The sequence below is a fragment of the Myodes glareolus genome, chromosome 16 (genome assembly GCF_982192425.1).
Source record: "Myodes glareolus chromosome 16, mMyoGla1.1, whole genome shotgun sequence".
NCBI lineage: Eukaryota > Metazoa > Chordata > Mammalia > Rodentia > Cricetidae > Myodes > Myodes glareolus.
Window position 1 is genome coordinate 26,041,962 of NC_142041.1, and position 21,802 is coordinate 26,063,763.

The 21,802-nt window shown below is 42.3% G+C and overlaps 1 long non-coding RNA gene across 1 annotated transcript; it reads right to left on the reverse strand.

Annotated features, from left to right (window-relative positions):
• Positions 1–6,032: 6,032 nt before the first annotated feature.
• LOC148119546 (uncharacterized) lies at positions 6,033–21,514 on the reverse strand. Its single transcript, XR_015735179.1, has 3 exons — positions 21,390–21,514; positions 18,722–19,028; positions 6,033–6,231 (listed from the first exon to the last, which is right to left on the reverse strand). It is a non-coding gene; the product is annotated as an uncharacterized LOC148119546 (long non-coding RNA).
• Between the last annotated feature and the right edge of the window lie 288 nt (positions 21,515–21,802).

Sequence of the window (21,802 nt, forward strand, 5' to 3'; positions counted from 1 at the left end):
CTATTCTGTTCCTACTTATTTATGTCTATTGTTCCTCGGCTCTTTTGATGAATTCATAACTTACTTTTGGATTTTCAGGTATTTCTCCAAAGATACTTTTGTTGGGAATCATTTTATTTTCTAGAATGTTTTGTGGGTTGTGAGTGATAATATTAGAGAATTAGATGGTGATGATCCAGATTAATTATGCAGTCCCGTTACTAGGATGACATCTGTTATGTGCAGAGTTTTCCCAAGGATGGACACACACACACGCACACACACACACACACACACACACACACACACACACACACACACACCCCTATTTACCCCAGAAATGGAACCCACAGCAAACTAAAGTGATGCCCTTGGTGAAAGAGCGAGTTTTTCCTGGGGTCACTAACAGGAGTAGAGGTGATAAGCTGCCTGCTTGAGTAAGAATGATTCAGAAGCAGCTGCATCCCGGAAGTCACCCTACAAGGGTGGTAACTCAGGAAAGCTGCATCCCTGGAACTCCACACAGCTTGCAGGTGTAAGAGATCTCAGCAGCTCTGCTGGTCAGCCCCCCCCCCCCGCCCCCCTCATGGTGTTTAGTGCTTCCATAAGCTGGAGAGTGGCCCTCCCGAATCCTGCCAGTCTCAGCTCCCCAGACAGGGAACTGTGTTTACCTCCTGAGCCTCATGACCCCGCCCCCACCTTCAGCCCCTCCTCTCTTTGAGGAAATGTTTCAGTTTGGGGAAAACTGCTGTAAAGGACCCCACCTCTTCTGCCTCTTAGGTTCCTTCCAACTTCCTCTTTCACAACATTCTCTGCAGAGGGGTTGACACAGATGTCAAAATATGGCGTGGAGGGGATGGTATTGATGTTGGAATGTGGCTACGCACTGGGCCACCGTGCCACAACAACAGTCACCGGTCCTTGGGAACTTCAGCAGTGGTTCTGCATCTGTACGATCCATTTATTGCAAAAGCAAGCTTCCTTCCATGAGTGACTGCAGCTGACGGCAGCGGTGCTCTATGGGTGTAAGCATAAATGTTTGGAAGGCAGTTTGCTAGGCATATCAGGTCCATTCAGCCAAACAGTAGCTGTCACTTCTCCCACGGGGCCGGTGACCTCTCCAGACACAGGTTTGCTCCTAGCTTACAACAACAGAGAACTCCCTCCGGTGCAGTTGGCCTTAAACCCATTTGTAAAACTGTGAATTACATTCGTGGCAGCTTACCACTATTGTAAACGTAGGCACGTTCTGCATGCCAGCGTGCAGGGTCCACAGCCAAGCAGGAAGGTTGGTGACAGTTCTCCCTAGGCAGCCTGTATACACTGTGGGACGCTGTGAAAACTCACCAGTAAGGAAGGAGCTTCCAGCTCACTCCCAGCTTTATTTTCCATGCTCTGAAACCAAAGCATGTGGTGTCTTCAGTAACAGGGCTTTACTGTCGAGATCTGGAATGCCACCAACCATGGTGACAATAGCCTTTCTAAGGTTTGTGAGACATCAGGGGCATCTCTAGCCAGCAATTCATAGGAAGGTAGCCAATTTCTGATACTAGGGTTTTCATTTGGCATGTTAATAGCCCTTGGGAGAACTTGGTTCCATTCATTCAGTGTGCCTTTGGTACCTAAACACTTGAACTGTTGAGTAACCCTATTAAAAAAAAAAACAAACTCAGACCCAGAAGGTTGTAAGGTGCATAGTTTCAGCTCAGTTCTGTACATCAGTGTTGGGAAATGACTGCCTCTGTCGCTGTCAATTCTCTGAGTGCCCATTCATCCCTGAGTTGGGTGAGACCCTTGGTAATAGCTTCATCTGTTACTAGCTTGCATGGAAATGCTTGTAAGAGGCCCAGGACAGTATCCACCAGGTGAAGGCATATCTGCATCCCTCACTGACAGGCATGGGCCCTATATATCCATTTGTTATCCCCTTATTGGGCAAGTTGACTTATGTGTGTGTGTCATCTACATTGCCCACTAAGGCAATGCGGGGTCGGGGGTACAGTCCCACAAAGATCCTAGCTTGTTCAAGAGCCTCGTGAGCTTTACTGTCCCAACCCCACACGGCGTCCCTCTTATAAGGTTATACAAGGGACAGGCAACTTGAACAGGGTGGTGTATGAAAACTCATCAATTTCTCAGGAGCCCCAAGTGTATCTGCAGTAGGCACAGGCTGTGGTAGAATTCTCTCAATAATGTCAGGCATCATACAGTTACCAGGCCATAATATTCTTAGGAATTTTACAGCTGTGCCTTGTCCTGGCACCTTGTGTGGATGGATCTGTTGTCATTCCTTTTGGTGCATGTATTAGCTGGGGGTCTCTAGAGAAACAGAGCTGACAGGCTGAATATATACTGAAGATTATTAAATCAGCTTAAGTTAAAATAGCAATGTCACCTGTCTCAAACACAAGAAGTTAGAAACTGAATAGTTACTTGGTCTTTGAGCCTGGGTACTTTAGCTGTCAGAGCAGTCCCGTGATGATTGTCTCACACTGGAGAGGCTGGCAATCAGTAGTGGCTAGGTTCACAATGGTGGGTACCTCAGCAGTCCTAATTTGGCCCTTAAAACCTGGCGATGTGCCCAGCGGTTTAATCCCGGCACTCAGGAGGCAGAGGCAAGCGCATCTCTGTGAGCTTGAGGTCAGCCTGGTCTACAGAGTGAGTTTCTGAACAGCCAGAGCTGTTACACAGAAAAACCCTGTTTTGAAAACAAACAAACACAACCAAAAACCAACAGCAAGAAACAAACCTTGAGATGTTTCTGGAAAACTGCTGATCCTTAGGAAGCAACCATAAGGTTCCACCCATGGGTCACCCTCACTTGGAGTGGGTCTTCCCACATCAATCAAGGGAATCGGGGCAATTCTTTAGGTAAGGCTCTCTACCCAGGTTATTCTAATTTGTGGTATGTTGCCATTAAAACTAGACATTCCTGTGCCCCTGTATACTGTTTAGATGCTTTTCTCAAGTTGTGAAACACTCAAGGGTTAGTTTTATGCCATCTCTGTAATGGAATCTTTTTACAGAGGTTAATTAAGATCAGCAACCAAGGCTCTGGATCACTAGTCCCTGTCCCGTGGCAAATAGTGAGAGTGTGGAGGTAATCTTTGTAGGGCTACTCTGAAGGTCCATGGCTGACATTTTAAGTGAATTGGTCTTGGGGTCTAACAGCTAAGAGAACGCTAAAATCTTTAGTAAAAGCTAGCACAGCATAGCTGAAGAGAGATGGCTCAGATGTTAAAAGCACTGACTACTCTTCCAGAGGACCCAGGTGCAATTCCCAACACCCATATGGTTGCTCACAATGGTCAGTAACTTCAAGATCTGACATCCTCACACAGACATACATGCAGGAAAAATGCCAATGCACATAGCAAAAAACTAACAATATTCAAAGATTTCATAACTTCTACCCATTGTCTATTTTCTCATCCTGGGTTGCCTTTGTGTGTTTTCCTTCTCCATGAAGTTGGTGGGATCAGCTCAAGCTGTTTGGTTTATTTGAGTCCAAGGGAGATGGTCTTACCTGTAGGCCTAGCTGTACCCCATCCAGGGTCTGGTAGACTCTTGACTTGAACCACGACTGTTGCTACTCTTATTCTCTCTCTCTCAGTCATACCTGGTTTCTGTGATAGCCACAAACTAAACAAACAATTTCTACCCCTAGTATAGCACTTTGCAGGAATGTATAAAGTGTGCATGGTTTACTCCAAGGGTATTGTATCCTATAGGACAACCTGGTCCTTTCTACAGTCATTATTTTATCTCTGTATCCATCCATCATTGACCACTGTCTCCGGTGCCCTTTAAGTTTGCCATGAGAACTTTTCTTTGGGAGACATAACACACACTACACCTACTCACCCCAGGAAGATGAAAGCCTTTGTGAGCCAATGACTTTTTATCGGGGCTGCTAACAGAAGTATGGTGACGAGTTGCTCACAAGAGCAAGGATGAGTCAGAAGCTTCTACGTCACAAAAAGGCCTGGCCCACACCAGTGATGAAATCTCCCTCCCTGGGATGCTCTGTACTAACTCCAGGCATCTCAACAAGCAGGAAGACCTCCTTTTACCACTTGGCTGACCAGAGTGCCCTCTGCCAGCGGCTGTTCACTGTCCCCCTAAAGCTGGGAAGGGACGATCCGAAATCTCACACAGTTCATCTTCCCCAGACATGTGTAGTTTGTTTACCTCCTGAGATTCCTCTCTTTCCCTTACCGTATGGAATGCTCCAATTCTGATGAAATTGCTGTACCAAAGCCTACAAACCACAGTACATCGTCACCACTGTGTTTTCATCTATTAAGAATCTTTATCCTCTAGTTATATCACTCTTCCAATTATCGTTGACACCACTTGCAAGGTTTTACAACCTGAAAATTATTCCCTTTAATAAGAAGTTCTCAGCAAATTTTGTGATATTGGGGGTAGAGACACCTAAATGGTTCACACAGCTTAAAATTGCCCAACGTTACAGCATGCAGTGCTCGCTGTAACTCACGGTGCATTCTAGTGAATAGAAAAGCAGTTATCAATTTCAATTAAAATGACTCTCAATAAAATTATGCTACTGACTAAATAAACCTTTCTGAAGGAGGAGAACATCTAAGGTAAGTTAGATAGGTCCTGCGGCATCTGTTTCTCTGGCGCTCTGTAGTACTGCTCCATTGTCCAGGCAAAAGTGGAGAGCTTCGAGGAGTTCTAAGAAACAGAAAAGTCAGTTACCAGTTTTTGAAGAGGACAGATAATGTGCAGTTGGTGTGTGTGTGTGTGTGTGTGTGTGTGTGTGTGTGTGTGTGTAGTGTTCTGTAAGATTCAGCTTCAATTCTAATGCTCCTGGGGGCAATACACAAAATGAAGATTTTCCTGGTAGCGCACTATTTACAGAGATGGGACCCTCTTTTTCTAGTTCTACTCCAATCTGGGGAAGGAATTACTGCAAAAAAAAAAAAAAAGAGGCAAGTCAGCCAGTATATGTAGATTTCTCGGTAGCTATAATTAATTCCTCTTATCTTTTCCATTGAAATATGTCTGTGGTCCAAATGTGTTGAAAATGCACAGCCATCAGACTTTGCAAAATCTTGGCTTCTTCTAGGCTTCCTCTCCTATGACTGCTTTGATGAAAGAGCCTGACTTCTGGCTCCTCCTTGGAACAAACGTGTCCTCCCTCTTTTGAACAAGAGTAGTAGAAAGCAGCCTTCCATCACTGGGACAAGATACTTGACACAATAAACTTTAGACGACAAAACATTTATTTGGGCTCATGGTTTCAGAGTGTCGAGTTTTCGGATGGTCGGCTGCGTTGCCTTCGGTCTGTGGTATTATAGCATAAAATAGTCTGCTTACCAGATAGTAACCAAAAGACTGAGAGCACCCTGGGTCTCACTACCCTTTAAAGAGCACACTCTCACTTGCCTAAATTTTCCCCAAGGCCAATTTCCTAAAAGTACCTATAGGGCAAAAGGTCTGAGCCCACTTCCAGGTTTGAAAACTCACCAAAAGGATTGATTCCTTGCGCTCGAAACACTACCAATCCTTGGGCTTGACTTGAAATCCCACAAAACCCCACCCTGGAAATCTCCACCCGGGAAAACTCTACCTACCAAGAAACCCTATATCAAGCCTGCCTCCTGCTCAGTTCTTGGCTGCTTCTCACCTGAGCAGAGGCAGCCGCCCTCCTGTGTCTTTCCCAGTAAATCTCTTGAGTGGTTTGCTGTGTGGTGTGACTTTGTGGTATTCCTTGCCTTCCTTCATCCAGGATACCTTTCTCTTTGGAGCTGAAACACCTCCAATGGAGAAGCCTTTCCTCTCAGAACTGTAACACTTACAGTAGCCCCAGCCCTAATGCCACAGGCTGGCAGCTAACCTTCTAATACTTAGACTTGGGGTAGACATTTGAGATCCTAGCCATACCAACATTTAAATTTTTAAAGTTGTATAAATAAAAAGAATAGCATCTACATATCATATTGAAGATTATAGATTATATATTATTTTTCAAGGAAATACATAAAACAAGCAGAGGTGAATTTTCATTTAGTTGTTTATTTTCATCTTAATGAATTCTTACATAATTTAGAACATTCATTCAGATGATTCAAGCTTGCTTGCTTCTTCCTTCTTTCCTTCCTTCCTTTCTTTCTTTCTTTCTTTCTTTCTTCCTTCCTTTTTTCCTTTATTTTATCTTCTTGAACCATTAACCAGAATGTTCCAGTCTGCAGAAATACACTCCAGTCTTTGAAACAGAAAGGCCTTGGAAGAATTAAAATGGCATTAATTGTTCATTTTACCAAATAACACCACAGGAAGAGCTGCTTCAACCAAATTTCTATTACCACACTAAAAATATTTATCTTCATACTAGTGCAGCCACACATTAAAATTCAGAATTGTGTATCCTTAGCCCTTTAGGACAACCTATTAAAGGTACTTGGTTGGTCTTGCCTCACATCCATTCATGTTTACTGAATATTTATGTGATAACAGATACTGACGGAGAGACAAGTGAGTGAATAAGGACATGTGCTTTTCTTTCTCTCAGAGCCCTGGTGTCTGAAGAGGCCAGTTAATCAGTGAGGTACATTTTGAGTCATCTAGATCTCAAGGTGAAAACTATAAATTGCCTCAAATTACCAAAATATTGGGTGATTTCAAGTCCCTCAACTCTGCTACTCTTTTTTGTTTGTATACTCCGTAGATCGGGCTGGCTTTGAACTCATAGAGATCCGCCTGCTTCTGCCACCAAAGTGCTGGAATTAAAGGTGTGCGCCACCACCGCCCAGCTCTTCATTTATTTTTGAGGTTCTATTTTAATTAGTTTTTTTCTTCCCTGTCCTTCCTCCAGACTTTTCCATATTCTTGGCCTATTTTTAATCAATTGCTAATCATGTGTATATATATTTCCAAACATAACCTGTTGAATCCTTATAATGTTATTTGTATGTATGCTTTCAGGGCTGTTTGGCACTGGACAACCAATTGGAGTGGTATTCTTGGGAAGGAACACCATCTGCAACTCTTTGTGTAAGGCTGAGGTCTCCTTGTAACATGAGGGCCGGCTTGTTGGGGTTTCTGTCCCGCCTGGTACCCCACAACCGGCAACTCCCAACGAAAATCAATCACACAGAGATCTCTATAAGTTATAAAGCTGATTGGCCCATTAGGTCAGGTTTCTTATTAGTTCTTATGACTTATCTTAACCCATTATTCTGATCTATGTTAGCCACACGGACTCAGTACCTTTCTCAATGTGACAGCTTACATGTTGCCTCTTCGGTGGTCTGCGCAGGAGTGACAGAGGAACCTCCCTGCCTCCCAGAATTCTCCTGTTCTCATTGCATCACTTCTACTTCCTGTCTGGTTTTCCCACCTATACTGCCTGCCTGGCCAATCAGCGTTTTATTAAAATATGATTGACAGAATACAGACAATTCTCCCGCATCATCTCCTGGGCTTTTCTGGTGCAGTGTGACATGTTTATTGGTATCCTTTGTTCAACTCACATTTGAGCAGTCATGTTGGTGAGATCTTACAGGTGCAACCTATGATGTTACTAGGACACACAATCTAACAGCAGACTCCCTGATCGTTTGTCTCATACAGTCTTTCCGGCCCTCCTTCCACAATGTTTCCTGAACCTTAGGTGTGGGAGTATTTTGTAGATGCATCCTGGTACTGGGTTCCACAATTCTGGATATTGGTTGGGATTTTCTGTAGTTGTATCCATATGTTTCAAAGAGAAGTTTCCTTGAGGAAGAGGAAAGACTACACTTACCTGTGGGTATGAGGACAAATGTTTGTGAATTGTTGTTAGGGATTATGCTGGTTTAGTAGATTAGTGGTTGTAGACTTTTCTCCCCAAAGCATGGTTTCTCCAACACTGAGTAGTTAGCTTGGTTTCCAGTACCAGGCATGGTACCCCTGTTGTTGAGTGACTCTTAAGTCCAATTAGAGAGCTGTTGGTTACCACCAAAGCACATATGCTACTACTACACCTTTAAGTTATTGCATCATGTTTGTTCTGCAACTCTTTCGTTGCTAAGGGTAACATGGCTCACTGAATTCTTCCATTAACAGGGGAAAGGTTTGGCATATTTTATTTTCTGAGACAGCAGACCACCAAAGAACTTTATTATTTTGAAAATAACTTACTTAAGGCAGAATCCAAAGCTCCCAAAACTTACTCAAATATTTCTAGGAGTCCAAAGGAAAAAAAAGCACTACATCTTTAGACTCACAAAGAAGCTTCCTAGCTGTAATCATTATACAACAGCTAGCTTCTATTTCCATACCTTGCTCTGACTCCACTCTGCGTGCCAAGCAATCCTGCAGGGCTCCTTTCTTGTTTCAGTTTATGGTTGCCACATCTTAGTAGGTATTTCAAAGTGATAATCCTTTCAGTTCCTCCTCAGCAACCAGTTCTATGGGCCAACATAAACTACAGTGTGCCGTGGCCAGATGCCAACATCTCAGTGGTACCACAGCAAAGCTTGTTTCTAACTTCCCTGCAAATCTAATATGGATCTGGGAGACTTTACGGCAGACATTTTCCTTGTACCAGCCATTGCTTTAGGCTGAGGGATGTCCCTTCTGCCACATTCCAACTGTCTTATTAGGAACATGAAGACTTCATGGTCAATTAATTAGGGCTAAAAAAGATAAACAGATCTTTGTTTCAGACTGTAAGTGGCCAGAACTAAACACCTAGCCTTTCTTGACTGCCAGAGGGCCAGTTGCCAGAGGTCTTCCATTGGGAAGGGAACAGATTTCTTTTTCACAGAAGGACAGATTTGAGGGGCAGGGAGAAAGAGGAAAGGCTTTAAAACCCAAGAGTGGCTGATCTCTGATGCACACTGGCTATCACATTTTATGGCTGCAGGATTCCATTAATTAATTTTGTTCATATACAATCACTTAACTGAAGTTGCTTTTTTTCTCTTCTTTTTTTTTTTGAGACATATTTTCTCCATGTAGACCAGGCTAGCCTCAAATAGAGATCTGCCTGTCTCTGCCTCTGTAGTGCTGGGATTAAAGGCATTAGCTACCACTGCAGAGTTTTGACGTTGTTTTCAATTTTAAAAAAGTCCTACTATGGTCCTGGCTTTTCTTGACAGCTTTAGATGGGGATAAAAGAAACGGAAATGTGTTAAAAATACATCCATTGCAGGATACATTCCTATTAAAGTGTTTAGTTCAAAAGTGTGTTTTAGCATGTTCCATGTAGTAAGGAGTTTTAAGACTACGGGCAGAAGCACAAAGGAGCAGCTTTTATAGGTTCAAGATCCCTAGCTCATGTTCTCAGCTAGTCTCCAGTACTTTCCAAGGAGCAACAATACAAACTTGGTCCTGGGTGAGCAGCGTCTCCACCCCGTGGTGTCCCTGCAGGACCCCTTAAGTCCTCGGCATTTCTTTTGATAAGGAAGGAAGTGGAAATAGCAGATCCTATTATAAAGGATTTACTAAAGTTGCTTAGGACATACTAAAGCACACAAAGTAGAATTTAGATTAGAAAGGAGAAGCCCAGGGTGAGAAGCCACCGACCGGACTTGTAAAACACTGCAGGAAGCTTTACACCTCTAAGAAAAGCTTCAGGTTGCTGGAAAATGCTAAATTTGCTAAAATGTCATCAATTAGGCTTAGTCCCATAATAGAAGGAGATATTCCTAGGCCGCAGGTGCCCATCAAGTCTTTTCTCATGTCAAAGCGCATGCCTCTATGGGCAGGCAAAGGGGATGACAGCATTTGATCACAGCAGCCACTGGGTTCCAGTCCCAGTTTTCCCACTAGGAAAAGCTTCATTTTGGGAGGCAGGCAGGATGACTGGGTTCAGATAGTGAGGAGTGCCATTTAAATAAAGCAAATCTCCCAAGATATGTGCACAGCTGGGGCGGGGGGCAGGCTGTGTCTGATACAGAATTATGAAGTGTGCACAGCTGGGTCGGGGGGGCTGTGTCTGATACAGAATTATGAAGGTGTCTCTGGGGTAACAGTTATGCAGGACCATAAATGACATGAGCGAACTCTGTGAAAATATGAAATATAAATTCCCAGGCAAGGAGACTAGTGACTGTTAGGAGATCCTGAGGCAGACACAAGCTGGCCTATTTAAGGAATGTAAATGGAGACTAGTCCGTCGTTTCCGGCTGCCCAGACTCGAATAATTACATAGAAACTATATTAATCACAATGCTCCTTGGCCATTTCCCTCCCGCTTCCCCACTCACCCTCTTCTCTCCCTCTCCAATCCTAAGAGAGGGCAGGGTACCCTGCTGTGTGGGAAGTCCAAGGCCCTCCCCCCTCCATCCAGGCCTAAGAAGTTGTGCATCCGAACAGACTAGGATCCCAAAAAGCCAGTACATGCAGTAGAAACAGGTCCCAGTGCCATTATCAATGCCTTCTCAGTCAGCCCCCATTGTCAGCCACATTCAGAGAGTCCGGTTTGATCACATGCTCATTCAGACCCAGTCCAGCTGGCTTTGGTGAGCTCCCATTAAAGGAGAGTTGAGTCCATTTATATTAAGGGACATAATGATTAGTGATTGCTAGTTCCTGTTATTTTAGTTTTTGTTGGTGGTGATATTATTGTGTGTGTGTTTTCCCTTCATTGGGATTTGCTGCTTTGAGATCATCAATTGTCTGTGTTTTTGTTGATGTAGTCAACTTACTTAATTGGAGTTTTCCTTCTAGTACTTTGTGTAGGGCTGGGTTTGTGGCTAGGTATAGGTTAAATCTGGTTTTTGTCATGGAATATCTTGTTTTGTTCTTCTATGGTGATTGAAAGTTTTGCTGGGTATAGTAGTCTGAACTGGCATCCATGGTCTCTTAATGTCTGCATAACACTTGACCAGGACATTCTGGTTTTCATTGCTTCCATTGAGAAGTCAGGTCTAATTCTGATAGGTCTGCTTTTATATGCTGCTTGGCCTTTTTCCTTTGCAGCTCTTAATATTCTTTCTTTATTCTGTATGTCTAATGTTTTGATTATTATGTGGTGAGGGGACTTTGTTTTTTTGATCCAGTCTATTTGGTGTTCTGTAAGCTTCTTGTATCTTCATATGCATATCTTCCTTTAGATTGGAAAATTTTTCTTCTATGATTTTGCTGAATATACTTTCTCTACTTTTGAGTTGGACTTCTCCTTCTTCTATCCATGTTATTCTTAGCTTTGGTCTTTTCATGGTATCCCATATTTCCTGGATATTTTGGGTTAAGCTTTTGTTAGATTTAATGTTTTCTTTGACCAATAAGTCTATTTCCTTTATTGCATCTTCAACATTTGAAATTCTGTCTTCCATCTCTTGTATTCTGCTATTTAAGCTTGCATTTGTGATTTATGGTTGTTTTCTCATATTTTCTGTTTCCAGAATCCCCTCAGTTTGTGTTTTCTTTATTGTCTCTATTTTAAGTTTTTAAGTCTTGAATTGTTTCTTTCGTCTGTTTGATTGCTTTTTCTTGGTTTTCTTTAAGGGATTTGTTGATTTTTTTCTATTTTTTGTTTTTTCCTCCATTTCTTTGAAAGAATTTTTCATTTCCTCTTTAAGGGTCTCAAGCATTTTCCTAAAGTTATTTTCTAGGTCATTTTCCTCTGCTTCATCTATATTGGGATATTCAAGTCTTTCTGTTGTAGAGCCTCTAGTTTTTCTTGGTATGTGTTGCTCTTTGTGGTGTTGAGTGTTTTGTTACCTTATCTACCCATCTTTTCCTCTGATCAGTTGGGACTGTATCTCTGGTGATCAAACTTCCAGGTGCCAGTGGATACAAGGCTCAGATGATTGCTTCTCATGTTGCTGTCAGGGCCATGGTTCCAGTCACCCCAGAGGTGACTACGTGTTCCCATGTTCGGCATGCCTGGGTGTCACTCTGTAAACATGGATGTCGTTCAGACCTGCACCCATGGAGGTCACTTGTTTTGGCTACTCCTGCTGAGGTTGCTGACTTCCACCTGCTCTGACAGAGGTCACTGCTCTGGCCTGCTCTGGCCTGCTCTGGCAGAGGTTGCTGGCTGGCTCAGGCCAGTTTCAGTGGAAGTCACTGACTCGGGCCTGCTCCAGCAGAAATCGCTGGCTTGGGCCTGTTTTCATGGAGGCCCTTGGCTCAGACCTGGTCCCACAGAGGTCTCTGACTTGGGCCTTATCCCTTGACAGTAGCTCCTTTGTACCTGTTCCTATGGAGGTCACTTCCTGGGGCCTCTTCTGGTGGAGGGCACTGGCTCAGGCTTTCTCTGGCAGAAGTTGCTGGCTCCGGCCTGTTCCTGCAGATGTTCCTGGCTCGGGTCTGCGCCCACAGAGATCCCTAGCTTGGACCCGGTCCCACAGACAACTCTGGCTCAGGCCTGCTCTCTCAGTAGTTGCTCCCTTGTACCTGCCCTTGTGAAGGTCACTGCCCTGGGCCTGCTCCAGCAAAGTTCACTGGCTCGGGCCTGCTTCCACAAATGTCCCTGGCTTGAGCCTGGCCCTCCAGAGGTCTCTGGCTCAGACCTGTTCCCTTGGTGGTTGCTCCCTTGTCTCCCTTCCCCCCCTTTATAAGAAAGAGATTGACTGTGCCATTTAATCATTTATAATCAATTCCTTTTAAATGAAAACAAACATTTATAAACAATCACTTTAGGAATTTGTGTGTAGTTTTTTCCAAACTGCTTCCTGTTGTTTGTTGGGCGAAGTATATTTAGGGTTCATGGAGACCTTTGAAGACAGTCCTTTTTCATCAAATCACATTAGCCTGGAAGGAACCCACAGCTTCTCATCTTCTGTGGAAACAAAAAAAGAACCTCTTTTCCAAAGCAACATATCCTTAGACCCAAATTTTGAAGTCAAGACACCTTTATGTTGGTCTAACTTAGCAGCCTCTAGAAACAAATGTCTCTCAACAGTCAGACAATTCAAAGAAAACACAATATACATAATACAGACTCTCTGTATAGATTACATCTACTTGACTTATTATCTTTACTCCTTTAATCTATGAGTCTCTGTACTCTTTTAAATTACTTTTGCTGTAAAAGTAAAGAGGTTACTTCTTTTTATAACTGTTTATACTCTATTTTCTCTCTCTCCCAAGCCTGTGTACATTTTTCAACATACTGTGTCTCATTTAGAGGTCTTTCATGTCTGAATCTGTCCTATTGTTTATCTGAAATTCTTTTCTGATAGGGTACATTTTAAAATGGTAAGCAGTGTGGTTGTAGCAGCCCTGAATGCTGGATCCATCTTTCTTGGCCTTTCAATATGATGGAGGTAAGTTTACTGCCAGTTCTTGAACTGCTGGGTGGGAGCTATGTTTACCACCTCAACTCTGGGAAGCACCATGCAGCACATAAACCTTTTTTGTCTGATTAAAATGAAATCTGCCATGCAGCATGGTGTGCAGCCTGGAAATGTCTCCATGTATGGCAGTAGAAATCCGCCATGCTTTCCTGCCTGTACACGCCTAGCAGACCCAATCCAGCAGCTTGCCCAGGCAGGGATGTTAATCAGCAAGCATGCTCTCAACTGCTTTCCTCCTAACCCTGAGTTGGCATACACACACCTAGACCCAAAGTTTGTGCCTGGTCATGCAGGTTAGCCCCAAACTAATGTCAGCAGAGACTGCTCATTCATTCCCAGCCGCCCAGACCCAAATAATCACAGAGAAACTATATTATTTAGAAGGCTACTTGGCCAATAACTTAGGTACATTTCTAGCTACCTCTTGTATCTTAAATTAACTCATGTCTGTTATTTTGTATTTATTACCATGAGGTTCATGGTTTGTTACTCTTGCTTCTTGGGCAGCTACATTGGGTCTTTCTCCTTTGGCAGTCACATGACGTCTCTTTGACTCTGCCTACTCTCTATCTATATCTCTTCCAATCTTTCTGTATTCTTACTTGCCATAGGCCAAAGCAGTTTTAGTCATTAACCAATAAAAGCTACATATATACAGAAGGACACCCACATCAAAGAATACTAAGGTCAGGGAGACTAGAGTACAACAAAAATGGAAAGTAATCAGACAGGGTAGGTGGTACAAGTGCTTTTAGGCCCTTTATGGAGTTGGTATTAGATTCTAAGTGTGATGGAAGCTTTTAAGGAAGGTGGAAATGTTCTGAGCCCTGGGTGAGTCTTGGGAGGAATTATCTGCTGAAGTTGACACCAACATTCTCATCTGGCCCTTTCTATGCAAACATCCAGAATTTCTCAGTCACAAGAATAGAATATAGAAGTAGAGAGAAAACCACATTTCTACTAGAAATCTAGGTAAGAGGTCAATTGCTTGCTTTGGGCTCATGGAATTTCTGCAAGATATAATGTTAATTCCAAAAACAATTAGAAGAGACCTGAACTTCAGCATAACCAAGCCACTTACTTAGGGGCTTGGATGAGAATGGATAAAGAGAGGGTCTAGGAGTATATCAGATAATCATCAATCACTCTGAGACAGTTTGTCTCATACAGCCATTCATATAAAGCAATTTTTTTAAAATTTCTGTCAGTCTGATTGTCAAATATCCAAGGCACTAACTACTTTGTCTAGTTGTATGAATGCAGCTTGACATGACCGGAACCATTTTAAATCATAACACTGCCTTTGTTTATGTAACCATAGTCAGTTTTTCCTACATAGTTACCCAGCAAACTATTGTCTGTCTGTTTATCTGTCTATCTATTGGTTACCTATTTGTCATCTATCTATCTATCTATCTATCTATCTATCTATCTATCTATCTATCTATCTATCTATCCTGTTCTGTTAGCATTTTATATGGCCTTGCACCAGGAATGTTCCTGTCTCATTGATATTAGCTAAGATAAAACGGGAACATCAGGACTAGGATGAAGTTACATCTCTACTAACCAGTAAATAAATCTTCCTTACCCAAATTGTAGAGGTCCACCTGATCATTCTGCTTCCTCGAACTACACCCCTGATAGTAAAACCATACTTCTCAGTAACTTGCACTCTATCTATAAAAGGCTGGGTCTGTCTCCTCTACAGTCTCAAACAGCACCTTCAAGCCAACCAGTCCTCATGTTTAGTGAATGAGTTGATTCAGAACACCATCTAACAAGGTCAGTCCCCACAGTAAACAAAAGCAAAAATAAAACGAAGCAAAACAAAAGAGGCATAGAGGTGTAGGCCCAGCCATTTCGATTTACATACCAAGTAACCAACTGAAATTCTTTGCTATACAAGTGAATTTCCTAGCCACTGCTACCTTTGGATATGGCTTTCTTCACAGCATACCTAGAAAGTTTGATTGATAAATTGGCAAGGAAAGACTATATTTAAATCAAATTTATAGCATGTGTCCCTTTTGGGGTGATATAAACTGTACAAAACTCCTTAACTTTCTAGAAAAATAACCAGAAATGACCCTGGGACTTCTCCTATCCTGGGCTGTACACATGCAAAAGTTTATGATTATAATGAAAAGATACAAGAGATGGAAATAAGGCTTAAATTAGAAATCAGAGAAATATCTTCCAATGAAATATAGTTGCTTTGCTAAATAAGAGAAATTTTAGAACATTTTGAAGGTGTGGTTTTCCAAGATTCGAGAAAGTTTGGAAGCTCAAATTCAGAACACATAGTCATAAAACAATGAAAGCAAAATCTAGAACCATTTGTTGGCTATGGAGTGTTGGGTGTTTGGGCCTCAAACTTCTGAACTCCACCTGTCATTTCCTTTCAGTGCCTTAGCAAACACCATCAATAAAATGTGAAAAAAAAAAACAAATAAAACACAAACAACAAAAAGGAAGTTACAAACAAATAAATCCAACCAACCAACAAAAGTCCTTTGCCCCTAACCATCTATCCAAGGCTGCAATGATTTCCTAGATGAGGGAGCCTTTTCTGCCAAAAGGGTTGCACTCTGGTTCTTACTTTAAGTGGGACAGCAACTTTTTCAAGGAGAGGGGAGAACCAGAGTATCAGCGGCATGTACCAGTAGCATGTGCCAGCTGCATGTACCAACTACGTGTGCCAGCTACGTGTGCGTGTACCAGCTACACGGGAACAGGATGGAGAGCAATTCAAGAGCAAACATCCGAAAGAAGAGATTTCCCAAAACTAGGAGTGTTAAGCCAGTTCTGTTATCACTGGCACTAAAAACTCCTTCCAGATGTTTAGAACTGAGAAAGCCTTGAGCTCCCCCTAGAGGACAGAGCGCATCACAACGTTCCCCCAGTAGGTCCTGCTCTCTCTCTCTCTTCTCTCTCTCTCTCTCTCTCTCTCTCTCTCTCTCTCTCTCTCTCTCTCTCTCTCTCTCTCTCTCTCTGTGTGTGTGTGTGTGTGTGTGTGTGTGTGTGTGTGTGTGTGTGTGATGCTGTGCTTGTCCCTCAGAAGTTCTGGGTGCAGTCTTTTCACAGTCTCTGGCGCACCCGGCTCACACCAATTACCACAGCATGCCAGGTGCTACAATCCATCACTCTGTTACATGTGTGAGTCCCTTGAAGTCAACAAGACTGTCTCTAGGTGTCCTCATCCATTACAGTGACATCGGTTACTTGAAGGGCCTTGTTTCTTGCTTTGTCTTTCAAAGCTCTTGTTTCTTCTTCTGTTCTTCCTCCTCATCTATATTATGACCAACAACTTATACCGTCTTAATACGCTAGTCCTAACAATTCTATAGGGGCAGATGTCTGTGCCTGCATTTCCCAGAGGAAGAACTGATGTTTAAAGAGATGAGTTTAGCCAGTTGCTCAAAGGCATGCATTCCGGAGCTGGGAGACAGTAGAAGGAAACCCAGGTTTCTCTGATACAGACTTTCACGATCAGTTAGGTCACCCCCGCCTTTCCCTTTGGATGTTATCTTAGCTCCACCTTCAGTTTCTTTGCATTAACCTGTGTAGGCTCATGGAGCATGTTGCACCATGAATTATCAAAATCAAAATTATTTTCCCTCTCTCATCCTTCCTGTCTTATATTTAAAAAAAAACCAGCACATGTAAAATCAAGCAAAACAACACTGATTCTCAAATTAGATGGCATATTATAAGCATCTGGGGAATTTAAAGAAGTTTTAGTATCTGAGCCTCACCCAAAACAACACTGATTAATGATTTAAAGTATATCTCTGTGTGTGTGCACGCACGCGCATGTGTGTGTAAAGTGGCTGTGAAGATCAAAGGAATCCGATGCCAGTTTAGAGGTAGAATTACAGGCAGTGGGAACTGAACTTGGGTCCTTCGCCAAAGAGAAGTATGTGTTCTTAGCCACCGGGCCATTTCTCCCACCTCAGTGCTTCATATTTTTAGTAGATTTTAAACTCACCCTCCAAAGGGAAAACCACTGTAGTGTAGAAACTGTCAAGAAAAGTTTTTAAAGTCTCTGACAGCACCCCGCAGAGACAAGGCATCATGGTAAACGTTTCGGAGAAATTCTGTTTACCCACATCCAGGACAACAACATATCCCACAAATTGTTGGTCATTTAATTTTACAACCTGACCCCTCCAGCTTTGTAGTTTGAAGGTTTGGCTGTAAGTTGAGGGCTTAGGGGAAGTGGTTGGAGCCTCAAGACTCTAACCACATCATGTATGGAGCCAAATACATGCATATTGTTACAAAAGTATTTATAAGTATGTAACAATAATAACTAAAAATAGAATCCAGGAATTTAGGAAGGAGGGGTGTAGGATGAGTTGAAGAGAGGGAAATGATATAATTATATCTTAATTAAAAATAAAACAAATAGGCGCTGGAGAGAGGCCTCAGAGGACCTGTACCTACATGATAGTTCACAGCTGTCTGTAATTGACATGCAGGGTATTTATAGTGCCCTCTTCTGGGCTCTGTGAGCATCAGGCTCATAAGTGATGTAGTAACATACATGCAGGCAAAAACCCATGCATACAAAATAAAAATAAAATTCTTTCTTTCGCTCTTTTTTTTTGATGTGTGGATGGGCATTAGGTGCTCATCTTTGCAATGCCCATGTGATGCCCAGAAGACATTTCATAGCTTTCTTCCACACACCCTGGCTCGTGACAGTCTTCCACATACCCTGTTTCGCAATGGTCACGAGTGGAGGATGTAGATGTTTCCCTTAGGGCTGAACACTCAGCAATCCTGCGTTCTCAGCACTTTGAACAGTTACAATGATGGCCACCCACTCCCCAGAGAGGATCCTCTAAGGCTTAGAGCTAGAGCAGTCTGAGTGTAAGCACACATCTTCAGAAGGAGGTTTAACTGTGGGTCCACTTAGCAAAACATCACTAGAAGGTTCCCCCATAGGGTTGAACTCCCTACTCACAGGAGTTTGACCAGATATACTGTACCAGGCACGGATTCTCTCCAAGAACTTGAATCTGAACCTCAGATTCAGTCAGGAAACAGTTGCTTACGCCTGGGTTTTTTTTTTCTGTTGTTTGTTTGTTTGTTTGTTTAAGCTGGTATATATAGTAAGCAGTACTTTCTACTCAGGATCACCAACTCACAAATAATAAGAGACTTATTAAATATGACTGTTCAGCCTGAGCTTAGGCTTGTTCTTAACTAGTTCTTATAACTTAAAATAACTCTTATATTTATTTTATTTATTTTTTTAATTTTTAAATGCATCTTACGTTACCAACCACAATTCCTTCTCTCTCCCCTCCTCCCTTCCCACCTTATCCACTACCCAGAGGGGGTAATGCCTCCCATGGGGAGTCAACAAAGTGTGGTAAATCTGTTGAGGCAGGACCAAACCCCCCACCTCATCAAGGCTGAGCATGGAATCCCACCATATTTTTCATCTATATTCTCACATGGTTCATTACCTCATCTATGCACAGTCTATCCTGATTCTTCTCCATATGGCTGGCAACTCCACCTTTCTTCTGCCCAGAGGTCTCTCTCTGCCCAAAAGTTCCGCCTATACCTCCTGGCTCGCTTTTTATTACAGCTGTGACAGCAATATGTCTTCACACCAGGTACAAATATCCCGCAACAGGTGTAATCGCCCTACACAGGAAGGTTCAGTGTTTGGCTGAACGCTCTGCTGTTGGCATCTTGAAAATCTAAACATTTTATATCTGAATTTGTGTTGAAAAAGGAGTAGATAGCAGGAAATAATCAAACTGAGAGCTGAAATCAACAAAACAGAAATAGAGAATATAAAATGAATCAATAAAACTAAGAATTGGTTCTTCGAAAAAAAAAACCCAACAAGATAGAAAAATCCTTATCCAAACTAACTAAAAAGCAGAGACAGAATATCTAAATTAACAAAATCAAAAATGAAAAGGGTAGCATAAAAACAGACACTGAGGACGTCCAAACAGTCATTAGTTCATATTTAAAAACTGAAAATCTAGCTAGGTGGAGGTAGTGCACATCTTTAATCTTAACAATCAAGAGGCAGAGGCAGGTGAATCTCTGTGAGTTTGAGGTCAGCCTGGTCTACAAAGCGAGTTCCTGGGAAGCCAGGGCTCTTACATAGACAAACCCTGTCTTGAATTATCGAAGGGGAAAAATTGGAAAATTCAAAAAAAATGGATAATTTTTTGATAGATACCATATACCAAAATTATATCAAGATCAGATAAGCAATGTAAATAGACCTACAACCCCTAAGGAAACAGAAGCAGTCATTCAAAGTCTCCCAGCCAAAACCACCCCAGAGCCAGATGGTTTCACCCCAGAATTCTACCAGACTTTCAAAGAAGAGTTAATACCAGTACTCCTCAAATTATTCCATGAAATAGAAACAGAAAGAATAATGTGAAATTTTTTATGAGGCCACAGTTACCCAGTTACCCAAACCACACAAAGACTCAACAAAGAAGAGAATTATAGACCAACTTCCTTCATAAAGATTGATGCAGAAATAGTCAGTACAATTCTGGCAAACTGAATTCACGAATACACCAAAAAGAGAATCCACCAATTAAAACAATCCTGTACAATAAAAGATCATCCAGAGGTATCACCATGCCTGATTTCAGCTTGACTGTGGAGCTATAGTAATAAAAACCTCATGGTATTGACAGAAAACAGATAGGCGGATCAATGGAATTGGATCAAAGACCCAGATGTAAAACTACACACCTTTGGACACCTGATTTTCGACAAAGAAGCCAAAATTTTACAATGGAAAAATATCTTCAACAAATGGTGCTGCTCTACATGGTGTTGGCATGTAGAAGAATGTAAATAGATCCATATTTATCACCCTACACAAAACTCAAGTCCAAGTGGATCAAAGACCTCAACACAAATTCAGATATACTGAACCTGATAGAAGAGGGAAAAAAAATTCTCAAACGTATTGGCAAGTAGACAACTTCCTGAACAGAATACCAATAGCAAAAACACTAAGATTGACAATTAATAAATGGTACCTCATAAAATTGAAACATTTTTGTAAGGCAAATGACACCGTCAATAGGACAAAAGAGCAGTCTACAGAATGGGAAAAGATCTTCAGCAACCTAACATCCAACAGAGGGCCGATTTTCAAAATTCAAAATCTATAAAGAACTCAAGAAACTAGATATCAACAAACCAAATAATCCAGTTTAAAGATGTGGTGTAAACCTAGAGAATTCTTCTTAGAGAATTCTTTATGAATACTTTATGAGATGTTCAACATCTTTAGCCATCGGGGAAATGCAAATCAAAATGACTCTGCGATTCTATCTCACATCTGTCAGAGTGGCTAAGATAAAAAACACAAGTGACAGCTCAAGTTAGGATGTGGAGCAGGAGGAACACTTCTCTATCGCTGGTGGGAGTGCAAACTTGTATAGCCACTTCGGAATCAGTATGACAGTTCCTTAGAAAACTGGGAATTCAGTCTAGCAAAAGACCCAGCAACACCACTCCTGGGTATACACCCAAAGGATGCTCAATCATACCACAAGGACACTTGCTCAACTATATTCATAGCAGATCTATTTGTAATAGCCAGAAACTGGAAACAACCTAGTTTCCAATTCAATAATCAATTGAGGAAGGAATAAAGAAAATGTGGTACATTTACACAATGCAGTATCACAGAGCTGCTAAAAACAATGACATTAGGAAATTTGAAGGCAAATGGATGAAATTAGAAAAAAATTATCCTGAGTGAAGTAACCCAGACTGATAAAGACAAACATGATATGTACTCACTCATAAGTGAATATTAGTTGTAAAATAAAGGATAACTATGATACAATCCACAGACCTAGAGAGACTAGGTAACAAGGAGAGTTCATGTGGGAACACCCAGATCTCCCTGGGAAGGGGAAATAAAAGAGATTTCATGAATGGACTGAGGGAAGGTAGGGATGGGAACATGAGAGATCAAAATTGGGGGGCACAGAGGAAGATAGTGCTGAGGAGACTTTCTGGGGGGCATTTGAGGGTCGGACAGAAGCATGGCTCAGGGGAATCTCCCAGGAGTCAATGGGGAGGACCCCAGCTTAGACTCCTAGCAATAGTGGATAAATAGCCTGAACTGACCTTCTCCTGTGACCAGATTGGTGCCTGGCCCAATTGCCATCAGAGAGGCATCACCCAACAACTGATGGAGGCAGATGCAGTGAGTCCCTAGGCTTCTGAGAATGGCTTGTTGTTGGCAGAGCAGGTGGCCCTGGCCTGCAGCTCAGTAACTTGACTTGTTTGAAAGGGCAAAGTTTGTTTGAAGGTGCAAAGTGTGTGTGTGCATCACACACAGAGAGACACTCACGTGCGTGCACACTGGCAACTTCCCCAAACCCGAGGGAATGCCCTGCTCTTTCTGGAGGTTCACAGAATGGAAGTCTGAACCAGTTCTCTCTGGATCTAAATTGGACAGGAGTACCCTGCTGAGCTCTGAGCTGGTCTGCACCTCTGACCTGGCCTTCCCTCCCTAGTAGACGGGTGTCTGAGGGACG